Here is a 23,052-nt window from a genome sequence, read left to right as displayed (position 1 = left end):
AATAGACTTCAGTGGACTATTGAATTCATACATATTTTAGAAACATAAAACGTGTTAATAAAGCCACTTTAAAAAGAATACATCAAAATATTATATAAATTATTTTTTCACTTCTCTGCATAGTCTCCCCTCTATCCTGATATCAGTCATAGGTAGCAACTACTCTGGAAGGCAAAGTTGAGGAGAACAGAGTGGAAGGGAAAGGTACAGTTTTCCTTCTGTTCTAGAAAACGCTTTGTACAGTGCTAATGGAAGACAGTTTCTTCTGGGGAAGAAATGCTAATGTGAAATTTTCTCTTTCTCTCAGCGCAGTCGTACATTAGAGATATTTGTAGCAGTGGAGATGCAGACTGCAATAGGTGGATGGATATTTACCCAAGAAAATTTGAGCCATGCCCTTTCATTTTCAGAGAGCCGCCACCTAATCTCAGTGTAGCATCAAGACAAAGGACACATCATTCCGTTTGCGCCTGCCCTGCAAAAAAAAAAAAAAAAAAGGGAGGGGGGCGTTGGTGATGGGGAGAAAAAACCCACAACCCTTTGTGAATGCTATTAGAATAATGGTCTGGGGGGGAAAAAAAGAGATAAAATACAAATTTCACTCCGATCTGGGTTGGATTACTTCCCCATGCCCCTGCCTTTATTGGGCGATTTGGAGTTTCATTAGAATTCAGAATTCCTGCAGAAAGAAAAACCACAGTGGCACGGACTTCTCTTTCAAGGGGATTGCAGGCTGACCCATCAAAATGAAAAGGCTCAATGTTTTGCTGACAGGTCCCTGAGCAGGCCTGAGTGACAGCTTCATTTCAGCACTTCTCAGATGAGATTTGAATTGGAGGGTGGAGGAGGTAGTAGGAGAGAGACTTTGTTCCCTAAAAAGTGTCAGTGTCAAACTCTGCAGTTCAAGTTCTAGTGTCTGAGGTACAAAACCGAGTCAGAAATCATCTTCGACTTGCCCGCTTCCCAATTTATTATTAATGTCTCTCTAATATTAGCACTCATGAAGCTTCATTTAAATCTTAGAGTTCATGTCGAGTGTACGTTGTTCCTTTTATTGGAAATAAAAAAGGTAGAAGAAGATGGATTAAAGTACAGTGAACTGCTGTGTAACGTCTGCATCAAAGATTACTTAGTGGCATTTTTCTGTTGTGATAATCAAAACGTCAGTGGGAGCCTGATCCTACCTCCTGTCTGTGGGAATAGGAGCAAATTTCTTCTTATAATTTGAAGTAGGTGTTTCTGCCTGCAAAAGAAATGTGGATAGGAAAATAACCTGAAGGCATTCTCAGTTTAAAGTTCAGAAGCAGACTTGAGTCTACTTCATGCTATCCTAAACGAACAACCCTTTATTGTTTATCTCAATAGAAAAAAATGGTGAAAACTTTGCAAACCTGTCCTGCCATGCAGGCAAGGGGAACCAGAGAAGCATCTTAACCGGTTCATATAAGGGAAGTAAAACTCATTCACTTCCTCCTTGTTCCTTTGCTAAAGGTTGGTTTGATGTCTGCAGGGCCATTAGCAAATTGTTTTTCCTAAAAGTTTATTTTATTTTCCAGGTATCTGGTCTTCATAACTTTTATGAATTATCTTCATTTTCCTCCCTTCTGGGGCCTATTAATGTGTACTTTAGCTTGAGTACAAAATGCAACTGATGGAGTTTGCTTTTAGGAGCCATCACAAATAGAGAGACAGAAAAAAGTTAACCTGATTTTTAGACAATATTAGAAAATTAGGTTTGAAAATACAGATCTTCAAAGTAACATTGATTCTTACACCTTATTCCTATACATTATGATGTCACCCCATCAGTAACTGTCACAAAACAAGATATTATTCCATAGTACAAATTTGTTCTTCAGAATGAAATCAAATTTTATGTATTAAATTCACTTTGGAACAAATTCTTCTCTAATTTATATTGATGGAAAGCTGTAGTAACTTCAGAAAAGGTACAGGCTTTACCATCTAGGTAGAAAAAGAGTTTTGAACTCTCTGAGAGAGAAGTATATTAAGCTTTAAATCTTATGTGAATGTGACTAACGGGGCTGTGTTAGTATTGTTGTACTGTAAGTGTTTATATTGAATGCAACAGCCAATAATGACATAAAATCCATGTAAATGATCAGAATGTATGTTAGGACCATCCCAAGGAAGCTTTATCTTGTAAAGTTTCACTAATTGTTCACAGTTTGCTTTTCTTTAAAGAACTGCTTGTGCATTGAGAAAATGGAGAGCAAAGACACTAAAACTGCAAAGCCTCCCAAAGCTTCATTTATGTCTTGTCCTATTTATACATTTTAAGAAATATTGCTACTTTTAGGTTCTGTATTTTACTGAGCACAGAGCAAAAAGCTCACTTTGCTGAAAACAAGCCTCCTTGTGTAAAAGTTAAGTGTCTTTTATGGAGAAGGAAATACTTCCCCCTGATTCAAGGGACACCCTGCATTATATTCTTTATATACTTTCATAATGGACTTTTATAATCAAGTTTTTGTATATTTTGAAGCTCAGGGGCCAGTTTCTTTTCTGAAGCCAAAAGGCCTATCAGCCTCTGTACTTCCTTATCCCAGGGATGAATTTGGTTTCAAACATTTAAAAGAATCAACTTGGCAACAGCATGATTTTGAGATTAAATATGCAATGAAAAATTGTTCAACCTAGAGGCACAAATTTCTCTTATTAAAATCAGTGTGTGGGTTCAACTGACTTTGTAATAGCAGTAGGAAATGGGTATGAGAAAGGGCACATTAAAAAAAAATTACATAAAATACCAAATGAAATATTGCATTTTTTAAGAGCCTCGTTTGAGACTCCAAGATACTTCTCAAGCATTGGGAGCAGAAACTGGATACTAAGAACAGTAAGGCAAATACTTAGAGAAACACAGAGTTAGAAGAGGAATATCCTATCCTGAAATTTAAGACAAAAGATGAAGTCCAGTTAGGCTTGATAGAGAAATGTGATATTTGGTTCTTGTAAAGCCAAAATGGGCAAAATATTAATACATTATTCTGGGAAAAAAATCCTGTGCTGATTGAATTGACTTTCACGTCCTTTGCACAACTTCAGAAAATGTTTTTTGTGTGAGCAGCCACGTAAACTGAAGTCTGTGAGTTGGGATTTGTCAGGATTCAGCCTGTGGGTCAGTGGCAAAGCTGTGTGAGTTGAACCTGCTGCCAGTCCAGGGCACTGCCAAAAATTACTGGTTTGCTCAAGCTTTGTACTGAGAAACTTGTTCTCTGTTGACTTTTTCTTGCTCCCTGTGTTGATAAAAGCTGGGAGTGCTTCTGGAAGTTGTGTGCTGTGTTTTGTGAGTCCCTGCCTGAGCTAATGAGGGAGGGAGAGCAGGAGAGGACTTGGCAGTGTCTGAACATCCCCCTGTTTTCTCTTCCACTCTCCCTCCAAACTTGCCCTCCTCTTTCACACTCTTATTGAAACTGGTTTGGGTAAATCTCATGTGCTAAAGTGGAGTTTGAAGCAAATGAGGTGGGCAAAGTTGAAGGAGATACCTGCAAGCTGTGCTCCTGACTCATGCTCTTCATCGATACCAGGTCACAGGGGTGGCTGCAGTGAGACAACAGGTCAGTCCCCGTGTTCAAGCCAGGCTAGATCTGCTCTGCTTTACTCCTTTATGTAGTCTCCCCAGTTTCAACAGGGATGCCCTTCTGAGGAGGGTAAGTCAGAGAGGCTTAAAAATGTGTGTGCTGTAATGCCATTGTAATGTATTAACTGGTCTATTTTTAGATCCAGTGAGCTGTACTGTGCTTTTACCAGTGAGATTGTAGATGTAAAATCTGTCAAGGGAAAGGTGGGTCTTTTTTGGGAGGTTTTTGAGGATTGGAGATACTTAATCAGCTCAGGTGTTACAAATATTGCATAAAGAGCTTCCAGAAGAGGGTAGACAGGAGGAGAGACTGTTGTAGAGAAGTTGCTTGGAGAAAGATACTTTTGTAATTATGAAAGTTAAAACCAGCAGCATGTTGTTAAAAAACTTGCATTAAAATGTTTACCTGGATGTTGATTCTTCATATGAATAAGCTGTGAAGGCATTTAGGCCCCAACATCAGCTTGACATATAAGCAGGGGGGCTTTACTTTAAGCTTGGGCTTAAGTACTTTGTCGAATGCAGCTATTTTCCACAAACAGAAATATTAAAAGTATTGAACTTCTAGTTTCTTGTGCTACTGTCCTCATCTCACATCCTGACCCATCTTATGCTTTCCTTGCATCACTTTTCAGCAAGGAACTGTCATCTCACGTTGGCATCTTTGGGTGTGACGTAATCCAAGATCAAAAATCTCCATCAAGTTTTACCACATCATCAGTTTTGCTGACACTTCATTGTTCATAAAGCACCAAAATGTAACTCTTGCTTTCAAACTCTTTCCCTGACTTACACGTGATAATGAATGTGAAGGGTTTGCATGGAGGTGGTAAAACTTTTTTATTCCCCCCCCCCCTTTTTTTTTTTCCTCCAGGTTCACACCAGATAGGCATTTTTTACAGCCTGAAAGGGGATGTTTTCTTTTGTTAATAGCTTACAATCAGATGAAAGGACTCATCACTCTATTTTAGTGCTCCACCACATGGCGTGTATCTTTTATAAATTACAGGCTGGCGTTGTGTGCACTGGGGGAGAGAAAGGTTGGTTTTCTTGCTGTGAGCCATCCTGCCTAATTGTCGTATGCAAATAAAAGCAATTATAAGGCTTTTAGGGTGAAGGGATGACAGCTGAGTTTGGCAGTTGAGGAGGCCTCACCCACCTTGTTGTCATAGCAACAGGGAGGAAAAGGACAAAATGGTGTGTATACAGTGGAAACATTTATTTTGGTTAAAGAATTAAAAATACATATACCGCTGTTAGCATGCAACATCAATATGTGTAATGAATGGGTTTGTTTAAAACATTAGAGAAATTAAACTGTATTTATTCCTTGGCCCTTTAAATGATCCTTGTCATCTAACTACCATTTACAAACCATCACTTGTGATTTTATCTGCTACTTTTAAAGTTATGAACAGATCATAACAATCCAGCCAATAATTAGGAGATTACAAGTTTCTGTGTTTTAGTGCATCTGTTTCAATGTTATTGGACCCAGAGCTGCATGAAAGAGAGGGACATTCAGTGGTGTGTCCGTGAAGGGGAAACACTGAAAAATAATAACCTATTAGCAGTCCATAAAGTTCAATATAAAATATGTTTGTGCTAAAGTGTTAAACAAGTAGAACAAATAGCGTGCTAGTAGCATACAAAATTAAAACGAGTCACAAATGGATATTTTCTATGGCAATTTATTTCACAATTACTCTTGTGGAAGCTTTCATGAATTAAATATGAGTTCTATCTTGAAATTAGGTGTTATAAGGCTAAATTACAAGAGGCAGCCAGTAATTGAGGTGGCTGAAACACGGGGTCTAGTGAACTAATCTCTTGCTGTGCCACGTGGCTGTCCCCTCGCCAATGGGAAACCTCCCCATCACAAAAACAGAGGCAGCTGAGAAAAATTGATTTCTCATCTGAGCCATATTTGATAGCTTTTGAAATCGAAAATTGAAATTAACTAACCTAAGCCCCGTTGTAACAAAAGAGCAAATTAAATATGCAACATGGCTTCCTATTGGCAGCAAGAGGGCCTGCCAAGGTAAATTTGTAAATAGAGTTTAAGATGCAATCCTCCCCCCTCCTCTTTTTCCTTTCTCTCAGTGTAAAAAGTATAAGTCTGCAACGGCTTAATAAATTATTTATTAAAAAAAAAAAAAATTCATCAGCTGCAAATGGCCACTGTGGTTAAGGTCTTCCATGGAGAAAATCATTGCATTAGAAGAACTCATTGAATGAAGCATTGAATTAAAATTATCCACCGTCATCCTTGAGTTTGTAATCAATTGTACATGAAGAGACTATGTTTTCTTCTAAAGAAAACTTTTATGAATGGAAGTTTACAAAAACAACAGCAAAAAAAAAAAACCAAACCAAAATCAGATTGGTCATTTAGACTTTACAGATAGCTAGAGCTCAGATACACATTTTTATTCTTTCTTTTCATTAACCCCAAACAATAATGGCATAATGGCTTTCTGAGCTTGGTGGAGTATCCACATGCTTGCCTTTTGTCTTGCTTTTACACATCCTAACACATTACAAAGGATTCTGACAGTGAATGCTAATGATTCAAAAGGTGCTTCTGCAGAGCTGTGGATTTACAGTGGGATTCCCTGAAATGAAGGCAGCCAACAAAATCAGTGATGCCATACTCTAAATACTGTTTTCTGTCCTTTTAAAAGGAGGAGGGGGGGCGGAAACAAACACAGCCAAGACATCAGCCCTCAGCATTCCTCTCTTACGGGGTTTCTGCTTTTCTCTGCCCAGATTTGCATGGGAAAACAAATGATTTCATTCCAATACTTGAGTAGAAGCATGTATAAAGATATAGAGCCAGATCCCTGTCTGCATAAATCAGGATAGTTTCTTTAACTTCAGAGGATTTATGCTACTCTGCATCATCTGAAGATCCATCTCATGAAATTGTTCCACTTTCCTGCCGAGGCTGTTCAGATCTGAACTGTATAAAATCTAGTGACAACTGTAATGGAGGATATTACACTTAGCCTGTCTGTCATCCCAGGGATCTTGTAAAATCATTTTCTGTTCTAATTTATTACTTTTAGTGTCAATCAGCTGCTGACAAGCTGAGTAACATCATTAGGCATTGAGTTCATCTACTCAGCACTTTTTAAATGCAGTTTAAGTAGTTGTCTCATTATGTGTAGTAGGATGGAAAGTCAAGGTTCAAGGAGTTTTCCTTTTTGGCAGAAATATTGTTGAAACCTCTACTATTATCTTTGAAGGAAAAAAAAACCCACACAAGAAAATAGGTCTTTTTTATTTTAAAAGATTTGAGAGAATGAAAAGAAGGCAGCGAAACGCAGTAAAACTCACTGTAGAAACTTTGGTTCTGATTTCCCACTGCTTTACTTTGTGTTTACCTCAGATGCACGAGTTGAAAGGTGTGAGGATGCAGAGAGGCAGTGATGAATCGGGGATTTTGTATAATGTGGAGCTGATGGCTTCCAGCCATGAACTAATAAGTGGTTGGGGTTCATCTCCTAACTGAGAGGCTGCTATTGCTGTGCTGAGAATATAATGGATGGAAAGAAACCATGCACCAATCCTGTAATAGAAAACATTGATTTCAGCAGCCCCCGAATAGAGCGTGGTTTTATTTAACACTACTACACGCCAGAAGTATCTCCACAGCTCTGAGTGTGGCAAGGTAAGACTGAAACTAGACAAGTTTGTTTGGAATAATTTTCAGGGTTGTTTTTAAAATAAAATGTGAGTATAGAAAATGTCAGGGCAGACAGCAAAAACCCTCCAACTTCATTCTCTATGAGGAACCTGAGGGCTTGACTCTGGGCTGGATCCCAAAGAGGGGCCTCATGGCTATCCCTCAGAAGCTCCCTCGTCCCTTGGCTACTTCCCAGCAGCAGTTCATGTCAGAAGATTCTGTTCCTGTGTCAGTCTCCATGTTTCTCCATTTGAATATGGTTCTTCATATATATCTTTGAAAACCTGTCTAGATAATAAACTGTTTGCTTAAGAAGTCCCAAAACTGCTGAGAGGTACTGATTCAAGGACAGCTGAGAGTGGTGGTCCTTTTTGGGAAGCCCCAATTGACAGGTGTAGCATGAAGCTGAAGAGCAGAAATACAGTGCTGGGCTGGCTGGTGACCATGTGATTTTTCTCTCTGTAACGTGGCTATTTAGTGCCTATTTCTCATATAGTTCTATGATGTGTGATTAGGGAGACAAAGTAGTCATCCTATTACAGCGGAATGGAGTTTACCAAAATTTAGGAGAGGCTACTTGAAGCCTGGAAAAACTAGTGAAACTGGTGGAAGGAAGTCACAGTTTTTCTAGTGTGAATGACTATTTAGGAAACTACTGTCTTATTTCCTTACATTTCAGAGGAAGAAGAGCAAGTTATGTCATGTAGAAATATCACAGAGAAAGGATACTGCATATTTTCTGAAGGATGCTGAGGATGTGCTCCTTTGATGGAGTAGTGGAAAGTATTTTATAAGTGGTTTATCATGTTCATGCTGCATTGATGATTTCATCAGGGAAGCTGAGACATCAGCTGTGTGTAACATTACATTAGTGTGGCTGAAACTTTTTCTAAATGCATTTTATTTTATAAATAAAAATAAATACAAAAGCTTTTTACCAGTCCTGTCTAAAACTTTTGGAATACAATCATTCCTAATTAATAATGGTGTCAAATATGTGTGGTAAAATGTTCCTGTCAAACACAAGCAAAGAAGGTTATATGAAACAGCAAATATGTTGATAAGCATTCCTAGTTCACAGAAAATTATTAGTGGTTTAAAGTCCAGGCCCCCTCCCCTCAATAAACTGCTTTATATGACATTCTGTACATTTTAGATATAGTTACCAAAGCCAGCAGCTTTCATGGTATCCATCCAACAGGATATTGTAATCAGAGTGCCAGTAATTCTGGGAAGCATCAAAAAAATGTTTCAGAGGATGTTTAGTCAGAAGAAAATCACAGCAGAGGCAAATCTGAACTGCTCAAGCAAAAGGAAAATTTCCTGCCGAACTGTAGAACAAATTCTACAAATAATTGCACCTACTGGACAAGTTAGATAAGGATGCAGTACACATTTTAAAATAGTAATCTTGAAACTGCATATGTAGCTGTAAAGTGCATATGGGTGCATCTTGCTATAAGTAGTATCTTTGCATTACATGTGAATGGCTCATTTTTGAGTTTATACCTTTAAAGATAACCTTTTTTTTTTTCTTATTAGATCAATCATTAGAATTAAGAGAATATTAATATATGGCAACAGTTATATTATGGAAGGGTATCAATTCCTACATTCCAGGAGTGTAATTCTCTTAATAGGCACAAATTGTACAGGGACCCAAATATTTGGGTTGTCTTGTAAACTCCTAAATTAGGCTTCAAAACAGAATATATTTAAACATGTTTAATGGGAATAATTTGGCTTATACATCTATAGCAAGGTAAGCAAATGAGAATGGGGGGGGAATCCCAATTTTTCAACTCAGTTGCTTCAAATTGAGTCATAGCTTTGTGCTTTATATAGCAACAAGGCCCTGATTAAGCACTTAAGCATGTGCTTAAGGTTAAGCATGTGATTAAGTGCTTTGCTGACCTAGGGCTTAAGTACCCTGTAAAGCATTGGAAAAATGAATAAATCAAATTTAGGTCAAATCCAGCCCTGTGCCACACACCTATGGTAATAGCACAGCAGAAGGGAGGAAAGCTTTGCCTTCCGAGACTGGAAGCAGCAGGGCAGGATTACAGCCTGACATTCCGGGGAGCGCTGGGGAGCGGGAGCAAGCGACTGTGACAGCCCCTGCCCCGGGAGGGCACGGGCTGCCAGCCAGAGGCCTCGCAGGTCCTCAGCTGGCTGTCACACACTCCTCAGTCCGCAGCCACAGGAGCCCGGGGGCAGCGCTGCTGCTTTTCACAGAGCTGGGTCTGTTCGGGTGCCCACGGGGCAGCCGCGTGTCCTGCCCTAAAGGCGTGGCCCTGGTCCTGCAAGGATGCTCAGTGCTGCTCCTCTCTCTCTCTCCATTCTCCTCCTCACCTTATACCCTGGGAGGGAAACGCTGCGGGAGTCTGCTTTTCCTTGGGGGATAAGCACCGGGATCATCTTTCATAGCCTCTTGTGGAATTTGGATGCCCAGTTCAGATGTTGTTGCTGGAAGCCCCTCTGTGGGGATCCCTGCCCATGGGACAGTGACACCTCCCACAAGGATGCACCAAACAGCTGCTTTCGTCTCTGCTTGCAGCAAAGGTGGTGCTTGGGTGGCTAATGGTGAGAACTGGAAACATTTGGGAAACAGGGACTGTAGTGGTGGACAATGGATAAGCATAAAAAAAAAGGAAGGGGTTCTCTCTGGATGAGCATTCCCAGCAGTGCTGGACATTGTTCTGATGCTGCCCAGACTTCTGTGATCTGGAAGCTGGCATTGAAAACTGTAATGGAAAAGACATTTTGACTTTGTTATTAACTTGATCAAAACCAGTCACTGCTGAGATGTACTTAAAAAACCCTGTGAATTCCCACAAATCCTGTTTTGGTAGTTACATCATTCAGTGTTCTGGAGAAGGGTAAAGCAAAGAGAGGATCCCAAAGATGAGGACAAGGTTAAGTTTCAAGGGACGTGGATCAAGAATGCATCCTTAGAAAAGGAAAAAAAAATCTAAAAGAATTTGTAGGTCCTACAAAGAGTGATATTGTACTACTTAAAATATTTTGATTCTCTCTTCTTTCTTATCCCTGGCTTCTCTCTGGAAGGAAAAAAGAAAAAAAAAATCTTTCAAACTCTAGAACTTCCAGGTACTGGAAAAGAGGAATACATCTTGTGCTGTCACTGCAGAGTTATCCCTACAGTACCACCTCCACTGGAAGTCTAGCTGCAGGCTAGAGTTATACAATATCACAGAGGGAGATTAAGCATTACATTTCTTGTGGTTGCTGGAAGGAGATATTATTGCTGTTTCAGTGGAGAGATTTATAGCAATACTTAATGAATGCTACTAGTTTTCTTATCAGTTGGTAACCATACACATGTGCATGTGGAAATATTACATTAAGTCTTTATAAAACGCCTTGGAAAAGTTGGATATTAGTGTTTGTGGCAAATTTGGCAGCATAATGGAACTATGTTAATATAATGGCATGGTATTGTTAGGCTGGGCATGTGCTGTTGGATGGAATACAGACAAAATTTGCCTGATTGGTTTTAGGCATTTTCTAAATGAAGAAATTCCTTGTCATCTATCCTAAGGAATGTGCAGAGTGTTACAGGTATCAGTCTCAGTCTCACTCTATTTCTATGAAAATATCATAGGTCAGAAACAGTTCAGAAACTAAATGCAAATTAATAAAAATACAAAGCTTGTAATGATATTTTCCACTTTAGCTCTGTTTGAATCAGAGCTGTATGTGAGTCATCAGCAAAATAGGAGCTATTAAGATGGATCAGAAAGATGAGAGACTTAGGAGTTCCTGGAAAAAAAAAATCAAATTTTATTGTAATCATGCTGATCTACTGGCATCTTCTCCAGGTTTTTATGTAGTAGAGAGCCCTAATGAGAAACTGAAAAGTAGCAGTCAGTGCAGAGAATTGACTTTTCCCTTTCCAGAATCTTTACTTAGAAGCACTAAAGTCTGAGCATCCCAATAAATCAGCAAGAAAAAAAAAAATCTTATTTAAATTCTTTTAGATACAACATTTATTCTGCCCTCTGACTGGGTGCATTAATATTCTATGATCATGCATAGATAGCTGCATGGTAAATATATATTTGTACATTGAGCTGAAGTGAAGTTTTCATTAAGCTGATCACAGGCAAATTATTAGGCTTAGAAGCAGCTTTTTATGTCTCAGTGCAACATCTCTAAGTTCATGACTGGTATCAAGAGTCATTCACTTGAACACTTGTAGGTGCAGCTTTTTTTCCTTCAGGAAGAGAGATTTATTACGAGATCCTTCTATTGAAACCTCAGTCAAGATTAGGTGTAAAGACAACACAGAATAGGTAAATAGCATCTCTGGGTACTTGCCATCAAAGGATGTGATAGAGTATTCTTAGATGGAAGAGACAGGTCTGATATTGCATATTAGTGGAGTTAAAGTATATGAGGTATTGAAAATATTCATGCCTCTGCAGTGATGGGGAAAAGGCAGAAGCTTTTGGCTTGGATGTTTTAGATAATTAAGAGCAACAAAAGATTATGTTGGAAGCAGATTTGCTGAAGATAGATAGTATATTCTTGCTAAGGAAATGGGATGTATAGTATAGTGGTCTCACAGCCCTTTTTCTTCTCTTTTTTGAAAGGAAAGAGCACTTCCATCTTCTAAGTGCATTGTAGGATGCATAATCGGACTCATGGCAAGTAATGAAATGACTTTTCCTGCTCTAATAATATTCCTTCCAGAATTTATCAGAGTTTTGCAACAGTATTTGCAGTCTGAGATTACTATAACATAGATATAGTCCAAAATTTGGATGAAAGAAACCTACTGTATCACAGAATTTTTAAAGAGAATTTGAGGGTGTAAATTAATTTGACTAGTGTTGAATAAAAGCATCTTATTTTATTGAATTTCCATCACCTTTTTCTAGATGGCAGTGAAGTGGTAATTAAGAGGGCTAATTATGTATGATTTTAAAATGTACATTCGTTATTAATTTTGTGATGTGCATTCTTTTTCTGTCTGCAGTCTTTTGCATAAACTCTCTGCTCTGACTTACCTTTGGGGATAAAGGACTGGGGCTCGTCCCGGAGCAATGCTTCCTGGCTGTGATTTGTGTCCTTTATTGGTCCATGGGGCCACGCTGTGCAGTTGTGGCACAAATTGTAGAGGTCCCCAGGCATGATGTGTTCTGCTGGGTGACACCATTAGTGCCTCTCTGCATGTAGAGGACCCAGAGACATCCCGTAGAATAGGAAAAATCCTTTTTTTTTTTTTTTTTTTTCTGACAAAACCTGTATGGAAAGCTCCAAGAAACACTGAGGACTGGAAGTTACCAACTGGGCAAAACCAGCACAGCGCAATATAGGCTCAGAAACGTGATGATCTTCTGTTTGCTTTAAAATAGTGAAAATAAACTAACCCCCAGATTAACATTCTGAAGGGGCTTCTGCACTTACAGATGTCTGCTGGAGGAGTAGCTTTACTCAATCCTACACCCAAGTGTAGGCTGAGATGGTTCATAGACGTTTACACAGAGTCTGAATGAGGAAGGCCATGACGTTGTTACCTGTTGGCAACTGTTATCACTCACAGCTGCTTCACCTTGAACTATGTTGCAGACCTGTCCTGAAAGGAGTTCATGTGAGTGCCAATTATTGATTTATTAATGTAAGCATTGACAATGTTTTCCTGATAAAATTCTTGGCACGTGCCATCATGCTCGTTTCAGACCTAGAATGCACCAAGTAGACAGGAAGATAAGTTAGATACAATTTTCAAGTTGTAGTTAAGAATATGTAGCGTAGCTCTCTATATGGTTAGCTGTTTAAGCACAGATAGAAAATGTTGACATGTTTTAGAAATAAGTTGGTATTGGACAATGTACTTCATAACATTTCACACCATCTGTACATAGGAAATGCAGAGACATCTTTTAGTGCTTACTTACTAAAGATGCAAATTGTTTGTCTAAATAATAAAATATTTAAGGTTGGAATTCATCTTTTTAATTAAAATTTTCCCAAGGCAAGTCAGATTACTGCAGCACAGAGAGATTTGCTGATAGTTGTGTAATGTGTTTTTTATAATGCTGATGGTGACAGACAAACTCAGTTATGTGCCACTCCTGTTGTCTGTTATTAATATTTTTGTATCAATGATGAGAAGAGCAGCAGTAACGATTGCAGTCGATGAGCCACAATAAATAGCAGCAAATGCATTCTAACCTCTGACTCTGTGACAAACAGCGTGGGTACTATCTGCAGCTCTGGTTTTAATTTCAATGGCATCAAAGGGAAACTCAAGAGCTTCAGAAAATAACTCTGGCACCATGGCTTAGATAAAATAAAATGCTTACCCACAGACATAAATTACTATGGGAATAAAAAGACTACACCAAAATGACATAGTTTCATAATGGTCTTAAATCAAGAAATAGAGGACAGTGAGCACAGCTCCCAAATTGCAACAGACACACTATTTGATGAGTGGGTTTTTTTGGCACTAACTAACCTAACAGGTTTCTTCAAGAAGTGGTACTTGATGGCATATCCTCAGATTGTGTGGGGAAATTCAGTAGGACCACACTCCCATTTCATGAGAATTAATTCCCAGCACACATTAGAAAATGTATTTTCACAGTTCTGACTGCAGCGTTGCACTGCACCAACACATGTTCCTGTAGTTGGACTTTTGTTGCCACTGAACTCATTGAATTTGAAGCTGCATGTAATTACTTTAAGGCATAGTAAATCCTGCTCACCTCAGTAGTGATGGCACTCCAAGAGCTACGGAATTTGCAGTCAAAGCCAAGATAACATTGCAACAAGATGAAAAGTCCTGGGCAAAGCATTTTGGAGGAGGAGGCACTCATCTTGGACCAAGTCCTGTGTGAGTATTTGCATACATGACCACCTAAAACTTGCTGAACTCACCTATGGAAACTGTTTTTAATTCTTAATAATCCCTGTCTAAGTATTCTTGCTGTAGTATCTACATAGTCTTCTTCACTAGAGTTACTAATATTCTTCTCTGTAAGTTCCTCATGCCTTATTCCGTATTCTCATCTCAGTGTATGGGATTTTTTTGTCTAGTCAAGGGGGCTTGACAGCTGACCTGGCTATAAATAAGAAAACCAGTTCTCCTTCTCTGAGTGATGGAGAAACAGGTTACATCACTGAAATAGTTTTCCATTAGCTACCCCTGATTTCCCTGTGCCTAGAAAGGTAGAGTTGTAGAGATCTCTGGAGGGAAAGATCCTAGAGACATACTATACCTCTAAGAAGGAGCAGATGTGCCCCCAGAAATTGTGCATGAGAAATCAGTGCAAGGATAGAAGTAGTGATCTGGATATGCCTACAGTGTTTCCACTTCTGGGATTGACTATATACTGGCATTCAGACCAAACACTGATCACCAAGATGGTCACCATGGTTCAGGCCATACTTTTCCATGCATTAAAGAAAAGAGGGAGATAAAACCCTTTTGCGTATATTATTCTGTATTAATACAGAATAATAGATGTTAATGAACCACGTTGACCTCCGTTGAAATCACTTATTCATTACTACAAAAGAAATTGGGCCAATTCCACTCCAGTATATATCCCATTTGTGGTACCTGTGGTGATGGTCCAGTCTGGCTTCCTATGCAAATCTAAAATTTCATCACAGTTCTTATGTTTAAATGCACTGAGACACAAGTAAGCTATTAATGTATTACTCTTGTTATTTGTAAGTCTGTTAGTTACCCACTGAAGTTTTCAGTGCATCACTTTGTAAACTTCCATTTAAAATACCTCACATGAAAAAAGTTGGAGCTCACTGGTGCTGCAGTCTCAAGTTGATTTACTTGAGGTCCTGAGAATTCAGTGGCTCAAAAGAGATTTTCATTACTGCAATGAGAAGCACCCCTGTATCTTGTATCTCATTCTAGGGGATTTTAAATGCCTGACAGCCTACATAGAAATCAGTTTTTTGTCCGAGTCATAAAAATAGTACTGGTTGCCAGACACACTTAAAAGGAAGTGATCACTGAACCTGGTTTTTCAGTCTTAGAAGGTTCTTTGGTAGGTTTTCAGTGCAACTTCCACAGACTGAGTCTTTACACAGAGGAACAAAAACCTCATGTTTAAGTTCATCTTGTGGACTTCTTTTAAGAAGTAAGGGGTTCTGGTAGCATTTTTTTTGTATCTCAAGGGGGAGAAAAAGTCTTTTGATACTTTTTTTTCCTTCAAAAAATGAGTTCAGAAGAAGAATAGGAAAGGACAAAAGCAGAAAAAATAAACCTGGTATTCTTTTCTTCAGTGATAGAAGAGAATCCTGTTGTGACCACTGTACCTGAAAAAAAGTTCCTCAAAACACTGGGGAAAAAAAGTGGACATTTATTTTGAACTACAGAAAAACTAGTTTCTGCTGGAAAGTTAAGTGCATTTACCTTTGGAGAAATACTTGACAAAGTCTGTAGGGGAAAAAAAAAAGACAAAAGCCCATATCATTTCTGATTTTTGACTAGATCCTGAGATACAGGTCTGTGTTTTTAGAAAGCACAGATCAGGTGTGGGAGTATATGAAAGCTCACCTTTGCACTCCTGTAATCTTAGTCACTTGTTTCAAGCTGGAAGATGGCTCTAACTTCTACCAACATCAAATAGCCCCTGGACCATTCTGCTCCCCACAGGCCATCTGTGATCTGCATACCACCCTTTGCAATTATTAGTACAGTGAGTAATTACTTCTGATGTTAGATATAGCTCCAACTTTCCATTAAAAAGACAAGACACAGATGAGGTATCCCCTCTGGAATTCTTAGTGCCAGAAGTAGAAGTAACCTGGTGGGTCAAAGGGTGTCCAGGTTGACACATGCTGCACTCAGTCAAGAGACTTGACTTGTCCTCACTTCAGGCTCAGGACACCTTTTTTAAGAGTGCTTTTGATCTAAAAGGCTGATGAAAAGAACCCTGGTGATCTGCATCCTCTGGTGTTTGTAGCTCAGTGCTGTGCTGGTCAGCAGAATACACCCTTCCAACAAACAAGGAAAAATCACATCTTTGTCCTCTGTAAGTGGGAATTGCTGACTTTGTATTGATTTTTGTTCATAAACCTGATGCTTGTGTGGGAATGTTTTATGTGAATACATTTTATTGTACTCTACCTGTTTTGCCTTCATTCTGTAAAACTCTGACTACTTGCTCTGTGCTGGAGCAGGTCTTTAAGCCATGCTGAGCTTTTCCTTCTTCTTGTGAGGCACAACAGAAGATTCTAGGCATTATATTCTTCTAAAATATGTGACACACACTGTCCAGAGATTTCAAACTTAACGAGTAATTTGTCTTAACAACAAGCAACTGCCATAGGGGAGAATCACTCCCCCTTCACACCTGTACTGTCGTGCAGCAGCAACCTGTAGATAAAAGGAAGAAAGTTCTATCTATTATGGTTATTTTTTGGAGTTTTTTTCAGAGCTATTCTTTGTACTTCTGGCTCTTTGTGGCTGCACCAGCAGTTTCCTTCTAGTTTGCGTGCCCCGCTACAATGTTATGATAAACAAAACCCACAAGGCTGCTATTGTGAAGTTTCCCAATGTGGTTTGTCAGAAAGATATATGGAATTATGGGCACTATGAAATCCAACTGACATTCCAGAAAGGGAAAACTTTGTCTGAAAAGGAAACTAAGCATAAGGTGGTAAGGTTTGTGTCCACCTTCACTCTTGAGGTTCACTGGCTCAGGCTGCAGAATGTTTTGTCAAAAAGACCAAGTGATTCACAGGTCATAAAGAACTGAAGTCTGGCAGAAGAAGGAGGTTTCCAAGCTTCAGACTGGCACAATAATATTTATACACAGTAAAACTAGGTTGAATCCTATGGATTCAATATGAGCAGTGTAGCAAAGAAACAAGTAGGGCATTTCATGAAGTCTGAGTCTAATCTGATTTTTAAATGATTGCAGATTGTAGTTACAGGTTCTAAAGAAAATCTACAGAGCTGCAGATAGAAAAGAAGGTATTTGTCTTTTGGTCAGGATATTTGCTTAGATTTTAGTGCAGGACTAACCTTAAGAAATCATCATACTTATGTCATGCTAAATATTGAAGGAAGGACAGGCTGGAATTGCTGTTGACTGTCACTGGGAGAGGATGGTTTGATGTGTTTTGTGAATGACTGGACAAAACGGGTTCTGCTCCAGCAATCTTGACTCTTCCTGGACAAAACAGGTCCAGTTCCTTAGCACCCAGAGGAGGGGGTCACATAGTTTGGTTTTCACTCCTTTCATTAGTGATACAGTTCATGCTGAAGACTAACCTGGGGGTATTACGCGTAACAAATGAGCACATACAGTGGTGATTTAATTACTCATAGCCCTTTCTACTCAGCTACACACCTCATTTCTTGGTCTTACGCTGACTCCAAAGGCAGAATTCATTATCTGATTGGTCAAAATGCTACTCTGGGCCCATTGCTTACTTAGCAGAATAGACAGGAGTTAAAAGAAGGATGAGGGGCTATTTCTATGTGGGTTGGGTTTTTATTATTTTAAAATTTAAATAAGAGTCTGAATCACCATAATATAAAGAGACCAAAATCAAACAACCGTGGTTCATTCCTGTGCTTTGATTTTTATACCCATGCATGTTTAAAAAAAAAAAAGAAAGAAAACTAAACATGTGTGCTGCCTTTTAATAAAGATCATATTAAAAATTCAATAAATAGCAATATCTCTGATCTCTTAACAAAAGCGTCTGGTGTACAGGAAATTAAATGAAAAAAAAAACTTGTTAATCCTTTTTGATTTCTGTACATGGTAGCTGGAAGCAGAATTCTTTAACTCACAGGATTCTCTTTTTGTCCTCCCTCTTTTACATTTCTTCTCCTTTTTTTTCCCCTTTTTTTTTTTTTTTTAATCTTCTCCAGCACAAACGTTGTCTGGGTAACCTCGGTGTAAATGCAGTCTGTTTCTCTGATACATTTTAAAAATAAATAATAAAAGAATAATAATAATAGTAAAAAAAAAAAAAAAGGGGGAAGAAAAAGCCATCGTGTCATTGTCTCATCCCTGTGGCCTTGCTGTGAGGGATCCGTCTCGAACCAGGTGATAACCTGATAGACTTTATCTTGTCTTTTCTGGGCCTCCCTGAAGCCTGCCAACACTTCGGCTGGCTGTTAGGCATTTTAAATATCCCCCATGAGCCCTAACCTTACCCCTTTTCTCTTCTTGTCATCTGGAATGTCTCAGAGCTGTCAGAGGCTTGTTGCTTATTGATGTTTCCGTGTGTTTTATGTCTTTTCTGAGATATGACAGCCCCTGACACAGTGCTGATTTCAATCAGCCGGCTTCTGGAGAGGCCTAAGATTTTGTCCTCGCACGGTCCCAGCCGCCAGCGCACTTCAGAGGCCTCCATCTAATGAAAATGTTTCAGCAGGCGGAATAAAGGCCTGCTGCTCAACAAACAGCAGCTGATGAATTCACAAGAAAAAAAAAAAATGAAAGAAAAAAAAAGAGGAGGAAACCCTCCCCCCCCAACCCTCTGCCTTTGTTATAAGAAAAGCAAGAGGAGAGAGTGACCTCCTGAGCCAAAGGTTTCGACACTGAATCAAATCCCTTTAGGCCTGAACTGGCAGGCTGGGCCCGGCGTTGGATTACTTTATCACATCTTAGAGCGATGCTTGTATGTACCTCAGGACACCCTACGTGTACAGAGTGGATATTTTACCCCCCTTGCTTATTAAGTCAAGTCTCAGTGTCTGGTGGAAAGGGAAGGTCTGTCTGACAGAGCACTGGGAGGGGAAGGAAGCACATCCAAAACAGGGAGGGAGATGATTTGCATGGAGTAACCTCTTTGAAAGAAAGCAGGTTGTGGGCTTGACTTGGAGTCGCTGTGGGAGAACAGATATTTTTGTTCACGATCAACTGAAAAAGAGAACGAGCTTTGAGGCAATAGAGCATTTGCTCTCTGGGTTTTGGGTGGGTCTTTTAGACCCCGTCAGGGCAGCAGAAGCCTCGTGCCCACTTGGGATGCTCTGGCTGCTGTTTGTGCTGCCTCTGTCACCCGCCTCGGGTACCAACACTGCTTCTCATGGCTCCTTTCTGCACCTCCAGTAGGGGGAAAAGCAAAGGCAACATCCATCCTCCATCTCCACCTGGAGAAGCCTCTTGTAGGGTTTTCTTGCATCGTCCCAGGCAACCCCTTCCCTCTCGAGGCATTATCTGAAGCCACATTGATTCCCTAATCCCCTGATTTCAGCTGAAATTACACTACTGTGAGGCATCATTATCATCCAGGCTCTGATGCCTGCGTCAGGGCATTGGCCCCCGCTGTGCTGGGTGCTGCACAGGCATAGCAGGAGAGCACAGCAGCTGCAGCAACACCTTGAATCGCTAATGCCGATGCTGTGGTCATTTCCTCCAGGATGTGCAGTTTATGTTATGCACTTTATCTATGTGATGAAGTGATTTTTTTTTTAGAGGGATTTTGCCTATCTGAGCCTGGGCTATGGGATTAGGTTCATCAGCGGGTGAGATATGTCGAGGTTCATGTTTACTTCTTTATTTATGGGAGTTTGGTCGGGTCTTTTTGCTGTTTATTTTTTCACGGAGGAAAAACAATCTCTCCCTGTTCTCTAACTAACTAAATAAACACAGCCCACCCCACTTTTGAACATCAGTGAAATCCATATCTGCAGTGACTCAGATGGTTTTCTTAATAACAGAGAGAGCTCTCGGTGTAGCCTGATTCTGTCCTTCAGATGGAAGACTTTAATCCTGAGTCTTATTTTTCACAGCATTCAGCTACTGGTTTTTGAGCAACAAATTACATCCATGCCTCCAAGCCAAACAAGGAGTGAAAATTTCTATTTAAAAAAATGTGGAAATAATACTGTCTATCTACCTACAGTACAATTCCATTTTTAAAGTGCTTTGATATTTTTAACAATATTAATATAATAACAGCAGCATGTGCCTATTGGATTAGTCTGTATTTTATAACTTGGTATCCAATTTCTCCCTTGTTTCCTGCAGGACTGTCACTATTAATTTCTACTCCCATTTTTTCCGTCAGTGTGAACATTGTCATTGGACTATTGTTTGTAAGTGATAAGCAGCCTCTCGTATTATTATTATTTCACTCCTGCTTGTTGAGCATCAACAAATCTACCAAAAATATTAAAAATTTGGTGGAAGTTTTAACTCTCTCTTTGCCAGATGTTCCCCCTTTCTTCAGCTCAAAGGAACATACTTGCTACTATATTATCCAAGAATAAAAAAATAGTAGGAAACTAGTAGAAAGGCAATCTGTCACAGGGAAAAAAAAAAAATACCTCAGGGGGTAAAGAATGCCTTCACAGTATGGCTTTAAGGTTTTAATTTATATTGGTCCTGACTCATGACACAGCCAGAGCAAGCCCGGGCCTGGGAGTCAGGTCTCCCACTGACCCTTGCATAGACTGGTGGGGAGAGAGATGTCAGCTGAAAACTCCCAGGGATCACGGGGCTGCCAAGCGCTTTGAAAATGACTGCCAATTTGGCCTAGTCTCAGCTGAACACATGCCCAAGAGGGAGGGAATGCCAGTAATAAAGCAGTTTAGAGGGGAAGGATATTTCTTTGGAGCTCCCAAACCTTCCCAGCCTTTTTGTGTGACGATATCGTTTGCATACACGCAGCTCTCACAGGCACGTACCTGCATGCACACGTGTGTGCACTCACTTCCAAAAACACAGGCTGTGAAGTAATGCATGAGGTTGATACCCTCTTCTGTGTTCACTCTGCAGCCAACCTATCACTCTTTATTTTCAGAAGATAGCAATAGTAAAAGTAAATGAATTCCAAACCAAACTTAAGCCTCTACAGACATTTATGGAGCAGAACAGGTGAATTCCAGAGACACTAAGAAACTCTTTCCTGTTAAATTAAGGTAAAAAAAAAAAATTCTGATTTTTCAGTGATGGGAGGCAGTGTAAAACTGCAAAAAGATATAACTTTCTTGATAAGTTCTATCTTTGTGGACAAGTTTCTCCAAATTCAGATAATAAGTGAAAGTAAAGATTTCCAGTCTGTGCTTCTGTTAATATGAGTTGTTGTAAAAGAAACCCAATTTTAAACTTCAAATTACTTTTTCTTCTGTTTTATTATACTCCATTATGATGTTTCAAGGTTAAGAAAGGGGGGGCAAAAAAAGCTTTGTTGAGTCGACTCAAATATGAATGACTGCAGTTCATTCAAGCTTTTTCTTCTTTTACTCAGATAAGTAGTGCCACTGGAGTAAATGATATTGCTCATTTGAGTAAAGGCTGCAAGATGAGACCTAATATGAAGATGTGGGAAAGTGAATAGGAGGAAGAGTGGGGGGGAGAAAACACCAGCTGTATTATTCATTTCCCAGAGCAGTGCATGAAGTGTGCCAGAAGTAAGAACTATTTGGTGCATGTAACATGACAATTAAGAATACCTAAACGAAAAAAAAAGCAACAAACAAAGCACTGCTTGGCAAGCACATTCATCTGCTGCAGCATCTGCCTCCAATATGCTTTACACTTGCATGGATACATTTGGGAACTGAAAGGTAACAAGAATTTATCAAAGGATTAGAAAGCACTGATGCTGCCATTCACAACTGCTACAAATTGTCATAATCATATTACCCGTTCCTTAGTTTAATTTTTGCCAGGATGTCTTTTGTCTGAAATGCCAAAATGTAATCTGGAATTGGATGGATGCTGACACAGCTGAAATATTTTGCATTAGTCACCATGTAAAATGTTTCCAGAAGTATTTTTTTTAGATATGTGACTGTACTCAAATAGAGGCTTAACAAAGATTTAGAAGATGGCAATATCTCCACCACTTGTTTAATTCAATTAAAAAGTTACAGTTTTTCATTGGAAGGTTTTTTGAAAAGTTCTGGTAAGGAGGATGGCATCAGTGTGAGATACTCATAACCTACACAACAGTCCCACAGTTACAGTGTGTATATGCATAGGTAGTTTCAAAGGTGTATTCAGACATAGAACAGAGTGGTATCCAGTGAGAAGCAAATCTGTAGTTGTTTCAGTGAAACATGTTTATACTTAAGGAGTTTTGCAGTTACATGTCCCTCGTGCAGTGAAGTCTTTCTACAAACCCACATCTTGCAGATCTTCACATTTCAGAGCTGGAAGTATTTGTGATGGCACGTCCAAAGGCTTGTGTTTGTCACTGTTTTGAGCCCCAAAGGGGCTGAGAATTAGTTATCTGCTATGAGGAGTCAACACATAGCAACTCTGCTCTGCCAAATGCCAGAGCAGGTCAGTGAGACACCTGGGCTCTCCTGGTAGCACTTCTGTTGCTGCTGAGTGCCTGGATCTGTTTGCAGAACTTGTCATTCAGTCTTAAAGTATATGACACATGTGTATGCTGTGGTCTTAAAAACCCTCTAGGTCATGTTCTGGTTTTCTTTATATGGTTGTACAGTGGAAAAATAGGAAATGGATAAGTGCAAAAACTAACCTTGGTTAAATGATTATCTCAGATGAGGTTAAGCACCATCTGTGAGTTGAATAGGACATTTAATCAGAGTTTTGAAGTCCACAGGTCTGGGAAGCAGAGCGTTTTGTACACCACTGATGGGAGAAGGATCTGCTAAATGAAGGGAGAAAGGATTTGCACATACGAAATCATTGATCATGTATTTGTATACACATGATTTTTTTTCTAGACAACCTCAGATGAAAAACCTTTTGATGTGAATCACGGAGATACTGGGGATGGGACTAAGAGAATTTTAGTACCTGTTTCCTGAATTATAGCTGGGATG

General features: G+C 39.4%; 1 long non-coding RNA gene across 1 annotated transcript; it reads left to right on the top strand.

Moving 5' to 3' along the window:
• The first annotated feature begins 18,773 nt into the window (after positions 1-18,773).
• Positions 18,774-23,052, top strand: LOC116792882. Its single transcript, XR_004359291.1, has 3 exons — positions 18,774-18,929; positions 21,057-21,174; positions 22,954-23,052. It is a non-coding gene; the product is annotated as an uncharacterized LOC116792882 (long non-coding RNA).

This window comes from Chiroxiphia lanceolata, chromosome 12 (assembly GCF_009829145.1).
Source record: "Chiroxiphia lanceolata isolate bChiLan1 chromosome 12, bChiLan1.pri, whole genome shotgun sequence".
NCBI lineage: Eukaryota > Metazoa > Chordata > Aves > Passeriformes > Pipridae > Chiroxiphia > Chiroxiphia lanceolata.
This window is presented reverse-complemented; position numbering and strand designations above follow the sequence as displayed.